The sequence below is a fragment of the Leptonychotes weddellii genome, chromosome 16, assembly GCF_054177405.1.
Source record: "Leptonychotes weddellii isolate Sample4059 chromosome 16, ASM5417740v2, whole genome shotgun sequence".
Lineage (NCBI taxonomy): Eukaryota > Metazoa > Chordata > Mammalia > Carnivora > Phocidae > Leptonychotes > Leptonychotes weddellii.
The window spans coordinates 24,783,198-24,796,846 of NC_138384.1; the positions used below are offsets into that span (position 1 = coordinate 24,783,198).

At 41.9% G+C, this 13,649-nt stretch overlaps 2 protein-coding genes across 11 annotated transcripts in view; one reads left to right on the forward strand and one right to left on the reverse strand.

The window, feature by feature from the left end:
* Window positions 1-11,090, reverse strand: part of RSPRY1 (ring finger and SPRY domain containing 1) — a 43,158-nt gene extending 32,068 nt beyond the window's left edge. The window contains exons 1-2 of one of the 6 annotated variants that reach the window (XM_081806541.1): window positions 10,950-11,080; window positions 6,261-6,340 (exon numbers count right to left, since the gene is read on the reverse strand). The gene's annotated coding sequence lies outside the window, so the exon portion shown is untranslated. Of the gene's footprint in view, window positions 1-6,260; window positions 6,341-10,617; window positions 10,922-10,949 lie in introns of those variants that run through there. The other 5 variants (XM_081806539.1, XM_081806540.1, XM_081806543.1 and 2 more) reach the window with 5 other exon arrangements.
* Window positions 11,091-11,375: 285 nt separating this feature from the next.
* PSME3IP1 (proteasome activator subunit 3 interacting protein 1) overlaps window positions 11,376-13,649 on the forward strand; it is a 34,877-nt gene continuing 32,603 nt past the window's right edge. Inside the window, exons 1-2 of one of the 5 annotated variants that reach the window (XM_006745522.3) lie at window positions 11,376-11,558; window positions 12,132-12,335. The gene's annotated coding sequence lies outside the window, so the exon portion shown is untranslated. The remainder of the gene's footprint in view (window positions 11,559-12,131; window positions 12,336-13,649) is intronic. The other 4 variants (XM_081806553.1, XM_081806552.1, XM_031041602.2 and 1 more) reach the window with 4 other exon arrangements.

Below are 13,649 nucleotides of genomic sequence, written 5' to 3' on the forward strand. Positions count from 1 at the left end.
TTTTTTTTTAAAGATTTTATTTATTTATTTGAGAGAGAGAGAGAATGAGAGACAGAGAGCATGAGAGGGAGGAAGGTCAGAGGGAGAAGCAGACTCCCTGCCGAGCAGGGAGCCCGATGCGGGACTCGATCCCGGGACTCCAGGATCATGACCTGAGCCGAAGGCAGTCGCTTAACCAACTGAGCCACCCAGGCGCCCTGGAAACAGCTTTTTAAAAGAGGACACAATCTAAACTGGCAAAGAGTTGAAGTAATACCATTCCCATTACTGCAGGGACCATGGGAGACGATTCCCCCTGAGAGGGCAGGTAACCAAGAGATTTCAATGCTTAAAAGGACAGAAGACAGAAATCAGAAACAATGCTTTTAAGAGGGTCCCTGGTGTAAATTTCAATTGATCTTATAAATTATGCTGCTTTCTGAGAAAGACCAAAATGTAACAGTTAAGCAATGCTCCTGTCCTTCTCACAGAATGTTCAGAGAGGGCACGGTTGGAACAATGAGGGGGTAAAGAATCCAAGGTTTTCTGGCAGGTTTGCCCAGCTGATAGGCCACTAGTGCACTCCCTTGAAATCCCAAAGTACTATATTAGAACTTTATCTGTTAACTTTTTTTTTTTTTTTAATATTTTTTATTTATTTATTTGACAGGGAGAGAAAGAGAGACAGCGAGAGAGGGAACACAAGCAGGGGGAGTGGGAGAGGGAGAAGCAGGCTTCCCGCTGAGCAGGGAGCCTGATGCGGGTGGGACTCAAATCCCAGGACCCTGGGATCATGACCTGAGCCCATGGCAGACGCTTAATGGCTGAGCCACCCAGGCGCCCCTATCTGTTAACTTTTTAAAATGAGGAATGGATGCACGTTCATTTCCAGACCCAAATGCTGTATACAGTCTACAGAAAAGTGTAAGCCTCTCTTCTGAGAAGAAAGGCTTTCTTCATAGCCCATTCCCTTTCCCAGAGGTAACCCCTGCTAAAAGCTTCATGTGTCTGTTTCCATACCCATTATTATATACCACAAAACTTTTTTTAAACTTAACTAGGACAGTGCCATAACCATTGTTCTGTGGTTCACTTTTTTCCCCTTAACAACACATCTTTCTATACCAGAATATCTAAACTACTCCTCATCCCAGTTATGACTGATTTGAAATCTATACTCTGGATTGTCATAGTTTCTTACTATGCCATAAAAATCTATGTCTAAACCAACTAATACTTTGGGGATGGTAGAGGAGTGGTTCAGGATTCAATACAAGGGAACTCTATTTGGGAATGCTTCATCTCCTGGCCAAGTGCTTTCTCACCCTAAACTGCTCCGTGGTGTCAAGGTTACTAGAGCAGAGGGAATTCTACTGGCTTCTCTAAAGTTTCTGAGCCTTTCCACACGATCAGTATGGAAGTTGGGACAGGCATGACATGCAAATAGTAGATTCAGTCCAACCAGACACATTAAATTGGGGAAGGTATGTATACCTAAGGAAGGGAGACCAATCTGGTATTAGAAAAAATTGGTAACAGGGCACCTGGGTGGCTCAGTCGGTTAAGTGACTGCCTTCGGCTCAGGTCATGATCCTGGAGTCCCAGGATCGAGTCCCACCTTGGGCTCCCTGCTCATAAAGGAGTCTGCATCCCCCTCTGACCCTCCCACCGCTCGTGCTCTCTCTTTCACTCATTTTCTCTCTCAAATAAATAAAATCTTAAAAAAAAAAAAGGAAAAATTGGTAATGATTTGAGAATGTCAAGGTGAGATTAAGTCCCAGAAAACAAAGTGTTAGAGGGGAGAGAACAGAGGATCCTTACAGTTTAATACCAACACTTGTAAAGCTATTTAGATTAACAAGAAATGCTGGGAATGCTTGTGAGAAAAGCAGTGGGTTTAAAAAAAGTTTGTTGAATCTCAGAGTCTTAAACTTCATTTTATCCAATTTTTTTTTTTTTTTTTGCTAAACTGGATAAAGAATTAATCAATGCAGATTTCCTCTTAGTACAGTTCCAAAGTAAATGGGATATCTAATACATACAGGTATTTTTTAAAATCTGACTGAACTTGGAGGAAGATGACAAGAATGTAGTGGCCTTTTTTTTTCTATTTCCATGTTGAATTCAAGTGTAGTTCAGGTCAGTTTCTTCTAAGAGTCATCTTCCCTAAATGACCCAGAAGAAGATGCCAACCACACAGTTTGTCATAGGAGGAAACAAAGTAAAAAAAAAATTTTTTTTCAAATATTTTAAAACCAAAGACTTTCTCTTTTAAGGACTAAATGTAAAGACCAGGTGTAAGGAAGACTTAACTAGGTGGGAGGAGCTGTGAGGCATTCAAAGAAAAGTCTATGAAACATACAAGAAAAAAGTAGGAGCTGGTATCTTTAAAAACCTCTTGAAATGGACATACAGAGAATCTTAAGGGTTACAGCTAAAGGCAGGGCATATTAATGAACAAGTGTATGATCTTTTAGATTCATTCAGTGCTAAAGAATGTATAGCTTTTCATCTGGAAATCTTCGTCACTCTTGGTACATTTCTCAGAGTACAAACTGTGAATACTTTAGGCAAAAGACTGGGTAATGAAACTAAACAATTATACTTTATACAGCTTTGTTTTATCTCATTCCAAAAAGCGTTATGTGGTCCTCTTCCCAAGGACCATTGTTTTAAGACAGTAATACTCAGCCTACAGATCTTCTGCAGGACGCCAGAGGCCTCCTCCAGCAGAGCATGGGTTTGCAGTCCGACAGACTGGGCTCAGGTCCCAGCCCTGCAGTATTTACAGCTACGTAGTCTAATTACCCTGGCTATTGACACACTTAAAAACATGGAGACAGGGGCGCCTGGGTGGCTCAGTCGGTTAAGCGTCTGCCTTCGGCTCAGGTCATGATCCCAGGGTCCTGGGATCGAGCCCCGCATCGGGCTCCCTGCTCGGTGGGAAGCCTGCTTCTCCCTCTCCCACTCCCCCTGCTTGTGTTCCTGCTCTCGCCATCTCTCCTTCTGTCAAATAAATGAATAAAATCTTAAAAAAAAACCATGGAGATAATAATAGTTATTACACAGTACTAGAGTGAGGATTAAATGTAAAAGAGCATGTCAAACGTGTGGCATGGAGCCTAATGCACTGGATCCAAAAATGCAAGATGTTATTATAAAATAAGTAAATAATCTGGGATGTGGGGACTCTGGAATAAGACCTGATTTAAGAACACTAAGATAATTAAATAAGTTATCTTTTATAGTTCTCATCTACTCTGTACTAAAATAATTTTTACTTATCTATACTTTTAGACAAAGAACCTTGGAAGGGATTGTGCTTAATCATCCTGAAGGCGATGGGTATTAGAATTGCTTAGGTGCTTCTAAAAATGCAAATTCCTGGTTCCACTCCAAATCGCCAGAATCAAAATTTCTAGGATGTGGCCCAAGCAAGTGTTTTCTTAAAATTCTCCAGTTGATTCTGATGATGGCCAGCTCTGGAAATCATTGTGTTATAGTATCTAACACAGAACCTGTCACAATAGGCAGGACCTAAGGATGGAATGAAGGGACAAACTGAAACACTACAGAGTGATTCATCTGGGGTCAAAAAAAGTTAATCTCCCTTTCCAGAAAAATGAACTAAGACTATCTTTGAACATAGCCTTTTGGAGAGGGCAGCCAAAAAAACCATAAGAATACAGTTACATCCATTAATGATTACATATAGTACATATCAACACAGTGAATAAAATAGCTCCCTGTGTTTCCCACCAGATCCACTCTACGAAGCATCATAATCTGCTTATGGGTACCCTGCTAATGGGTAATGTCATTCAACTGTTGACAGGCTGAATGGAATGGAAAATGAGTAAGAACAGAGATTATGTAAAGGCAAAACATCTCAAATACCTATATACTTCCCCCTAACTTTGAAGACTACTTAGCATTAGATTGGTCGAGTCTCAATTTTGAGAACCAAAAAAAAAAAAAAGCTAGTCACATAATTTAAATAGACACAACGATTAGATCTGTGGCTGTAGCAATCATCAACTGATTATAATGATACCACTGGATGCCACTGCTTAGTAGAGACACTTTTTACCATCTAAATGGTAATGCTTTGTAAATCATTATACTGTTCATAGGCATTTTGCTGCAAGAGCATAATTATAATCATTTCCTTTTACAAAAGAAAGTGAAGACTATTTTTTCCACTTCTATATCACTTGTGATTTATTAGATTTTTACATTTTATCTACTTTAAAGCTGCTTTGAAAGGAAAAAAAAATCAAACTGGGCCTCTCAGTAAGTTTAGTGTTAAAGTGGTGAGGTCTGGTACTCAACACATAGACCTCTACCATCATAAACAGCTCACCACAGAGACATCTGGCCAACTGGTCTAAGCCTGTCTGACAATGGTCCAGGAACCAGTGATTCAACTCTTCAAATATTTGCTTGCATTCAATCATAATACAGCTCAGTGGCATTAAGAATACTTTCTTTTCTCTGAAAATAAGACTTCAGGATTATGCTGCCAAGAAAGGAGAAACTGGTTAAATGAATGGCCATAGGAAGAAAAACCAAACTTTGGGAATGACATTACTATTGCTGTCCTCTGCCTCATCATTCCAAAACAGTGTTACAGGATGCCGTGATTTTTTCCAATCTACTCACCAATTCCTGAAGACTAAATCCTACAGCATGAACAGTAACAACATGTAATACACTGGAAATTTTAATGGTTTTCTTTCATTAGAAAATGTTTTGGACTTTATCCTAAGGCAGTGAATGTATTACAAGTGATAACTTCCAGTGTCATATTTAGTGCCCCCTCAATATTTTATTATGAACAAGTTCAAACACAGAGAAAAGTTGAATTTTACAGTGAACACCTATATACCCACCATCTACATTCTAACAATAATATCTTATTATAGTTGCTTTATCACACATCTACCCATTTCTATCCATCATCAGTTCATCTAACTGGTTTTGATGCATTTCAAAGTAAATTACAGGCATCAGTATACTACCCCCTAAATCATTCAGCATGCATATCACTAACTGGACTTCAATATGTTTTTAGAGGTTAAATTTACATATAATGAAATATACAAGTCTTAAGCATCTATGTGCCAAGTTTTGTCCAATGCATACCCCTATGTAATTCAAACCCTATCAAGGTAAATCTACCCATAAATATATTTGCTTTTAAAATATTCTACAGGACACCCCAAAGACCATAATGTTTTTTTGGCTTAAGATTGTGTTTAAATTGGGAACACTTGGGAGGTCAACAAGGGATTATTGGTAGTACAATAAGTGGATAAGAAAAGTGTATTATATGTCAAGAGTATACTCGCGAGTTGAAACAGAAACCACCTGAAGACATTTTAACAAGGGTGTTTTTGTCTCTAGACGCTAAGGCATCTGATATTCTCTGGTTGGGGGCGGGGTGAGAGGGGAAGATTGTGAAATATTTGGTTGTAACTTCACTTTTCCTCCAAAAGGAAAAGCAGTTCTGGTAATAAGGTATTTTTACATGTCACCCAGGTGTGCAAAACTGTCTGCAGAAGCACTGCCACCTGAGGTTTAAGCCGGACAGGGCACTATTATCCCTGGGATTGTAACTAACCTTCATGTTGTCTGAGAAGAGTACTGGGTGATTCTGATCCTTCTGCTATGTACAGAGGTTAGTTTAAGAAAGTATGTCTTTGGGGCACCTGGGTGTCTCAGTCGGTTAAACATCTGCCTTCAGCTCAAGTCATGATCCCAGGACCTGGGATCGGGCTCCCTGCTCAGCGGGGAGTCTGATTCTCCCTCTGCCTACCTCCCCCCCACAACTCGTGCTGGCTCTTGCTCTCTAAGTAAATCTTAAAAAATAAATAAAAAATAAAGAAAGGAAGGAAGGAAGAAAAGAAGGAAAGAAAGAAAAAGAAAAAGAAAAGGAAAGAAAAAGAAAGAAAGAAAAAGAAAAAGAAAGAAAAAAACATGTTTGGGGGAAAGTAGTTAATTTTTATGGTTGATCTGGTACAGAAGGAGTATCTTGAAAAAGCTTCTCCTAAAATGTTAAGAGGTTTTTAACTCAGTAGCAGTAGTGTCAGTGGTCAGGTGAGATTTTTTAGCAGAACAAATTATAGAATACAGCCCTGGCCTGAAACAGTGCAAAAGAAAAAAGACAAATCCTTTTAGCATTCAAAAAATGCAATAAGAAATAAAATAAAGGGCTGGGATAAAGTAAGGAATTTCCAGAAGCAAATAATAGCAAAAAAGGAAAAGTAAATAATACTTGCCTGGTCTCAAAGATTGAGAAATTTGCCTTGAGCCCAGAAAGGAAATACTGTGGAAGAACTGAGGTGAGCGCCAATGATGGCTGCGGTACAGAGGAGAAAAACAAATGTAGTACTCCATACTATTTGAGATTTTACCCCCCTAGGAGGCCAGATAACAAGAAATCGGTTATTCAAACACATTCATGATACACAACTCGGAGGGAAACGAACTTTACTATTACAGAGAACTCTTTGCTATTGAAACAAAATGTGTTGACAGCATAAATAGCAACACTTTCCTTAAAGAGACCTACTCAAAGCAGTATCTGAAAACACTCAATTGCACACTCAACTGGATACCTATTAGAAGCTAACAGGTAGTCAGGAAGTATTTTAGGTGAATTTATTCTAAAATCTGTAAAAATCGAGTGTTTCCAAAGGAGTTATCACTTTGAAAAACTCAGACGTCATTTAATAAATATAAATCCAATGCTTATATGCCAGGCACTAAGCAAAGATGAAAAGAGGTCCCTCATGCTCTTGGCAAAGGGATGAAGGACAGCAATACAGCAACACTGAGCGCCTGACCTATAATACAGTACATGCCATAGAAGCCTATGGATAAAGTGTCAGGTCCATGAGGTGGAGGCTTCCCCCTCTACCATTTTTCCAGTGGAAAAGGAACTTAGTGACTTTCAAGTATCTCTTACAAGCATGTTTCTAGGTGACTATACATACCAGCATTAGCAAAAGGGGAATGGAAGATTTATGTTTGCGCTGCTACACGTTCATGTACACATTAAATTATAAGCCAAAACATTGTTGGTGGGAATATTCCCAACCACACAGTAAAAGGTTAACCAAAAGCCCATAAATTAAATTGATAAAGATGAAGTTAATATTAATTTCAATTGGCGGGGGGGAGGAAGGAAGCACAATGGAAAGCCAAGATTCATCTGAGACAATACTGAGGATGATCCCAAATAAGCACCCTTCCTGAATATGGCAGGAACCCCCATTCTGCATAGCACATGGAAGAAGCTCTGCAGTAGTGCCAAGGTTCCCAGGACAGACTCGGGGAGACAACAGTAAACTCTAAGGTTATAGTAGTTTTGGTTTATGAATTCCTTGTTTCAGTAATTCTTAACAAGTCACTTGGTAGGTTATTAATAAGTAGCCCTTAGGCATATGTAACTATGAATAACTATGAAGCAATAAGAACTGAAAAAAGGAGCTGTACTTCTCACAAAGAAGGGTGGAGTGGAAGCCATACTTGGACAGTCACGGCATCAGGGGGCCCAGGAGAGGAAACTTAACTCTTCAGGAGGTAGAAGGAGTAAGAAAAAACTAACACTGAAACATTAAACTGAGGTACTAATAAACTTGCCAAGTAAGGTGTTTCAAACCTTCTATTTGATGTGTATAAGACCCATGAAATTATGCCCGGAAACTAATATCAAGCAACAAGAAAGTTACATGAAGGGTTCATTCATTAACAAACTTAAGAAGCGCATCAAGTCTTTGCTTTTTCAAATGCATTCTTCATTTTCAAAAGCTCAGAAAGGGAGAATATTCTCTAACAGCCAACCACTGTTTATAAAATGTTTGCCTCATTTAGCCTTGTATATATCATACATATAGTTTCCTATAGTTAAATATGCTTTTACATATTTAACCAGCAAGCATTACCTTTTGAAATGGACACAGAGAGTAAAATTTAGCAATATGTACCTTTTTTCCTAATCATATTTCAAAAGCAGACTTATTGAATAGAGAAACCAAAGGGAAAATATTCATTCTTTCGCACTCCTAAAATTGTACAAGTCTCCTTCTAACGATTGTGGCCCAAGTTTTAGCTTTCACTACTTCCTGACTTTCCTATTTTTCAATTTTCTAAATTGTACACAAGGAAAAAACTATCCAAACTCAATGGTAAATGCAAAAATGCCAAATATTTGAAGAGAAGCTCAACTGATAGTTTACTACCCTCAAAGAACTCTTTGAAATAGATTGCTGGTTCCATTGTGGTTCCCATCTGTGGTGCCTAATGATTTTCCATTTACTTTTTCAGCCCTGTGACTATCACATCTACTTTACAAGGATCTGACCACAAAGCAGAAAACTTCCAATTTAAAGTTGTAATAGTCATTACCATCCTTAGGAATTCCTAATAATTTCTCCAACTATATAGATATTAGAGTATCAAGGTGAGTTGTATTTTAAAGGATGCAAAGTGACTTCTCACTTCATTAAAAAAAATTACTTCCCATTATTTTTGTAATTCTTGATAGACTGACTTAAGCTCATGAGTAGAAATAGACTGCTGTAAATGCACTTCAGGAACACACAACAATTTGCTATTCTCTTGCCAAAACATACTTCAGAGCTGTTGTTTTTCCCTATTCACTACAGAATAACAAAGTTTTACACATAATGCTAAGTTTTTATTTCCCCTTGATTTTTGGCTAATTTACTAAGGGAAAAGTCATTTTTTTTGACAAATCAGAAAAAAAGTCCACACAGAGTATGCTGGAACACTTCCTAATCAATAACTTAAAAATAATCATGGAGTACAAAAATAATGAAGGGTTTGTAAAAACAGCAAAAGCAGGACACAGGCATTAAGCAGTAGGTCAGGACAGCATGTATCCTGGGAAATCAGAAAGCTCATAAAATCACCACAGTACACTTTTTTTTTTAAGACCCATGAAATATAAAATTAGGAAAACAGGAAATGCAAGCCAGCTTTTTGTTAAAAAAAAAAAAAGACCAAACTTCAAAAATCACCAATTACCCAACATTTGGAAAACCAGCTCTAACAAATGCCAGTAACCAAACATTAGGAAAATATCATACATGGACACAATTATCTTATAACCTCATAGGGGGAGCTACAAAGCAAGATGTCATTGCAGGAAATGCAAATTCTATATATGGTGAGAAATAGAGAACCACCGTGGAAGAGAATTTTAAAAGCAATTGCTAATGTGCCTCATAACCCATAGTCTGAAGCCACCACAGAACACAGAAAGGCATAGTATTCATGGGGGAAAAAAGGTCTCATCTCCAAAATCACAACTGAGAGAGGAAGCATGATATTCACTACATGTAGACACCCAAAAGTCATGATATTCACTACATGTAGACACTCAAAGGCCATACACACACACAGACACACACACACATATACATGGAAAAAGGGGAGGTGGTTTATAATATTGAGATCAAATTTCAGCTGTCAGAGAAAAACTTTCTGGAGGAAAAGACTATATTATAATGCTACCTCCTGCCAGCACCATCAGAAGTTCAAAGTAAATTAAAACTCTGGGAGCAAAAACCGGAAATCCCTCCACTCCCATCTAAGCAGGGGCCACGGGTTTGGATCATACTATGACCTAGAAAGCCCGGAACCTTGAGGTTTTCAGTACAATATGGCTCCCAGCACCATAGGTGATCAACAATTGTATTAATGCTAATCCCTTTTACATCTACATACTGCTTTACAGTTTAGACTGTGCCTTCACTTTCATTCCTCAACCCTTTTGGTGGTAGAATCACAGTACTTTACTTTCCACAGCCTGTAGTTTGGAAAGTATCTTCACACACTGCGCTATTTTACGGAAGAGACCCAAGATTATTACGTTACGCATCTAAGAACCCGTACATGGTAGGTGAGGTGCCTGGACAACTACGGGGCTGTAGTCACTAATAAGACACTTCCAACCTTTTAAAGTTCAAAGTACAACACTCCAGGGAGAGCAGCCTCATTCAGACGGCTCTACAGAATAGAACTGGACAGTCTCAGTGAACCATCTCTGGCTCGCTCTCCCTCCCCAAAGACAGGGAAACTGAGGCACCAGGTAGGAACAAAAGCCTCATCTAGAGTCACGCAAGGAGCGCTGTTGGGACAGACTCCCCCCCCCCCCCGCAACCAACCTGCACTACACCCAGAAACAGCTGAATCCTGTGTTTAAGACACAGGTCGGTCTCCAGAGAGGAAAACCCTTGCCGTTACCGCTTCCCTCTCACTATTCCCCACCCGGGCTTTCCTACAGATGGTGGTCTCTGCTTTCCAGAACAGATCAGCAACAACCTCTCCCTAGGGCCCTTACCCATTTTTCACATCGGGCCTCCGGAGTAAAAGAATCCGCTAGCTCTGGCTCCCAACTCCTAGTCCCTGTCTCTGAGGGGTCTCTCGACCCCAAGGCATTTCTATGTCTCCCAGGGGAAGGTCCGACTCGCACCCGTGCCACCTAAACCTTAAACTCCACAAAAGAAAACCCTTCCAACGCCTCCTCCAGTTACCCCTTCCGTCCAGGACACTCCTGAGGAGCACCCCTAAATATCAGGAACCTCCCAAGAGCTACCTGCCTCTCACCTGGGCCCCTTTAGCCGCGGCCTCCTCGGAAGAGCGACCCCCAACAACCTTCGCCGGTCACGAACCCCCTAAAGGGGGAACACCCTCTTCCAGGTACCTCTTCAGGCGCCTTCAGCGCGGGCCTCAGTGGAGAACCTCCGGGCTGTTTCCTGGGCTCTGCCCAACGCCTCCCGGGCCCCTTCCCGGAGTCTCCCCCGGCCCCAGTCCGGTCTCCCCGCCGCAGACCCGGGCGGCTGTTCCCCTCCCTCACGGACGTCCCCAGCCCTCGGATTCCCGCCCGCTCCGCGTCCCAGTGGTTTCCCAGAGCAGCGCGGCCGGGCTGCGGCACTGACTTCTCCAGCTCCTGGGCCCACCCGAAGGAGGGGGCGGCGGCGGCGGCGCGACTCCTTTGTGACAGGTCCGAGAGAGCGGTAAAGATGGACGCGAGGCCACGGCGCTGCCATTACGCGCTGGGCCCACCCCCGCTTCGCACCGCCCCGGCCGTCCCTCAGTCCCCTAGGAAACGCCCCTTCCTCGGTGGCAAGCCCTCTCCCTGACAGCCAGTCATCTTTCAGGGAAGGTACCACGTGATCACACGGCCCGCCCCGCCCCTCAGGCGCGAGCTGGCCAATCCCCTTGCTGAGGTGCGAATGGTCCAATCAAGTTTCTCCGGCTAGCTTTCCGGACACCGGATTTCCATCTGTCTCCTGGGGAGAAAGAGGGGTGCGGATTGGGTTACGCCGCCGGAAGCGGGGCGGAACTTTGTTGTGGCGGTGAGGAAGAGGAAGCCCTGAAGGGTCAAAAGGAATACAAAAGCAAAGGCTATTTTCTTTCTTTTCTTTTTTTCTTTCCTTTTTTTTTTTTTTTTTTTTTTTTGTCCTAAAGAGCGAGCGGTCTTAGCGGTGGCGGTTTGGGGTGGGCGCCGCCGAGGTGAGGGGGTTTCGCCTCCCGCACGCTGGTAGGTGAGTGCGGCCTGGGCCCTGGCCTGGCAGAGAGACCTGGGCTCCAGCTTCTTCGCTGAGGAGATGGGGGCCTACGTTTAGTGTGAAGTTTAAGGCCAGGCCGGTTCTCAGTCTGCGCACTCGCGCAGTGTTCTGAGTCACTGGGGCCAGGGGCTTGCTGGGGCCCAACCTGAGGGGAGCCGAGGGAGCCCGCGGGAGGGCCTCCCAAGTCGTGTGGGGAAGCATCCCGACCCTTTCTAGCGGTCTCGGGACTTCGGGCCTCTTGTCGTTTCTGCTAAGTGGGACCACCCAGGCTCCAAGGGAGGAGCGGGCTTTCTCGCAGGGGTCTTGGAACGGCTCTACTCAGGAGATGTGGGAGTGCCTGGCTGGAAATCGTTGAATCACAGAACGCAAGTGTAGGATGGGAAACACTTACTGTGGACCGTGGACCGTTTGCTGTGCTCAGTGCATTTTCTTCTAATAGATAACAAGCCAGCGTGCTCGTTTTGCAAAAGAAAACTTAGGAAACTAAGACCGAGGGTTGAAGGATCTTGTTTGAGAGTTGTTTGCCCACGTGAATGTCTGTGCACACAGGTGTAAATGTGGAGAACTACTCGTTCAGAGAAGTGGTTCTTAATCTAGTAAAAAACAAGATCATCTGCGGCCCGTTTAAATGCGGATTCTCCGACCCTACCCCCAGATTGTCTGACTGAGTAGGTCTGGAGTTGGGACCCAGGGAAGCCAAGTGCGGGCCTGGTGGTCAGAATTCCTAATGACCTCTTGTGTACCAGCTGTGAGGTAAGATTTGTTCATTCGTCAGCTGTTTGGCTTATTGATATGTTACAGGGACCCCATAAAATGGTCTGGAGGGCACTGCTTCTGAAATTCTTGAAAGTAATCAGTGTTTATACTCCTTTTTGTTACAAGGGATTGAGCTGAGATAAAGGCAACTTTTACAGTCTTTCAAATAGAGCATGAGAAGAGCTGTTAACAGTTTATACGGGTCTGAAAGCAGAGGCTGGCCAATTATTTTTCTCAGCTGAAGCGTTGGTGCCTTAATCCCTTACAACCAGGAGGAACTATGTCATGACCATTTACCTGGTTAGCAGTCTTCCCTTTCTCCTTCTAAGAATCTTGATGTTTGGTTAGAGTTAAGCCGCTGCCTCAGATACTGAAAACCACATAGCTGGTAAGTGAAGTAATTGTAGTGTGTAGTTCTGCCATGGCTCCATCATACTGTAATTATGTCCTTGGGGCAGCTGAATTAAATAACTTCAGTGTGCTCGCTATTGATCACCTTTTGAAAATGCTTCGTCTTCAATTCTTAAAAATGGTCAGTTTCACTCTTTATTGTAGGATATGTATTAAAGATTGTGCTTTGTTTTTGGTTTTCTGCATTTTCATGATATATACAACTGCGGATGTGTTTTTGTTGGGTTTGGTGTTTTATCAGACCTTGAATTTGTGGATTAGTGTCTTTCATTACTTCTGTGAAATTCTTGGCGAGTTTATATTCATATATTGCTTATACCCCTTTGTTTATCGCCTTTGCTGATTTAATGCAGAGCCCTTCACTCTAATGTCTATGGCTCTTACTCCCTTTTTATTTTTCCATACTACATCCTGGATAATTTCTTCTTCATTATCAAGTTATTTCTAATCTGTTATTACACTGAAATCTTAAATTCAGTTACTGCGTTTTTTGGTTCCTGAGGCTCTATTTGGTCCTTTTTCAAATGTGCTGTGCTATTGTTTTACAGTTTCTTATTCTCTGCTGTTAATTTTGAGGCTCGGTTTTTATTTCTTTAAACACAGTAAGCATTGTTTTATAGCTGTGTGTGTTAATTCCACTGTGTGAATTCCCTTTGGGTTTATTTCTTTTGCTCAGTATTCCTGCTGTTTTTCTTCCCACTTCACCTTTACCTTGACGGTTTAGTTCTTTGGGGTACTAGGTTGAGATGGAGAAGGAGGTGGCTATCAGACTCTATACCCTTTGTGGACTCCTGGCTTTGACTTTTGTTTCTGTTGCTTCCTAAGGGCATCAAAACAGCAGTTTTCAAGGTCAAGGTCAGAGAAATCCTCAGTGTGAAAACCAGTTTGAATATTGGGCTT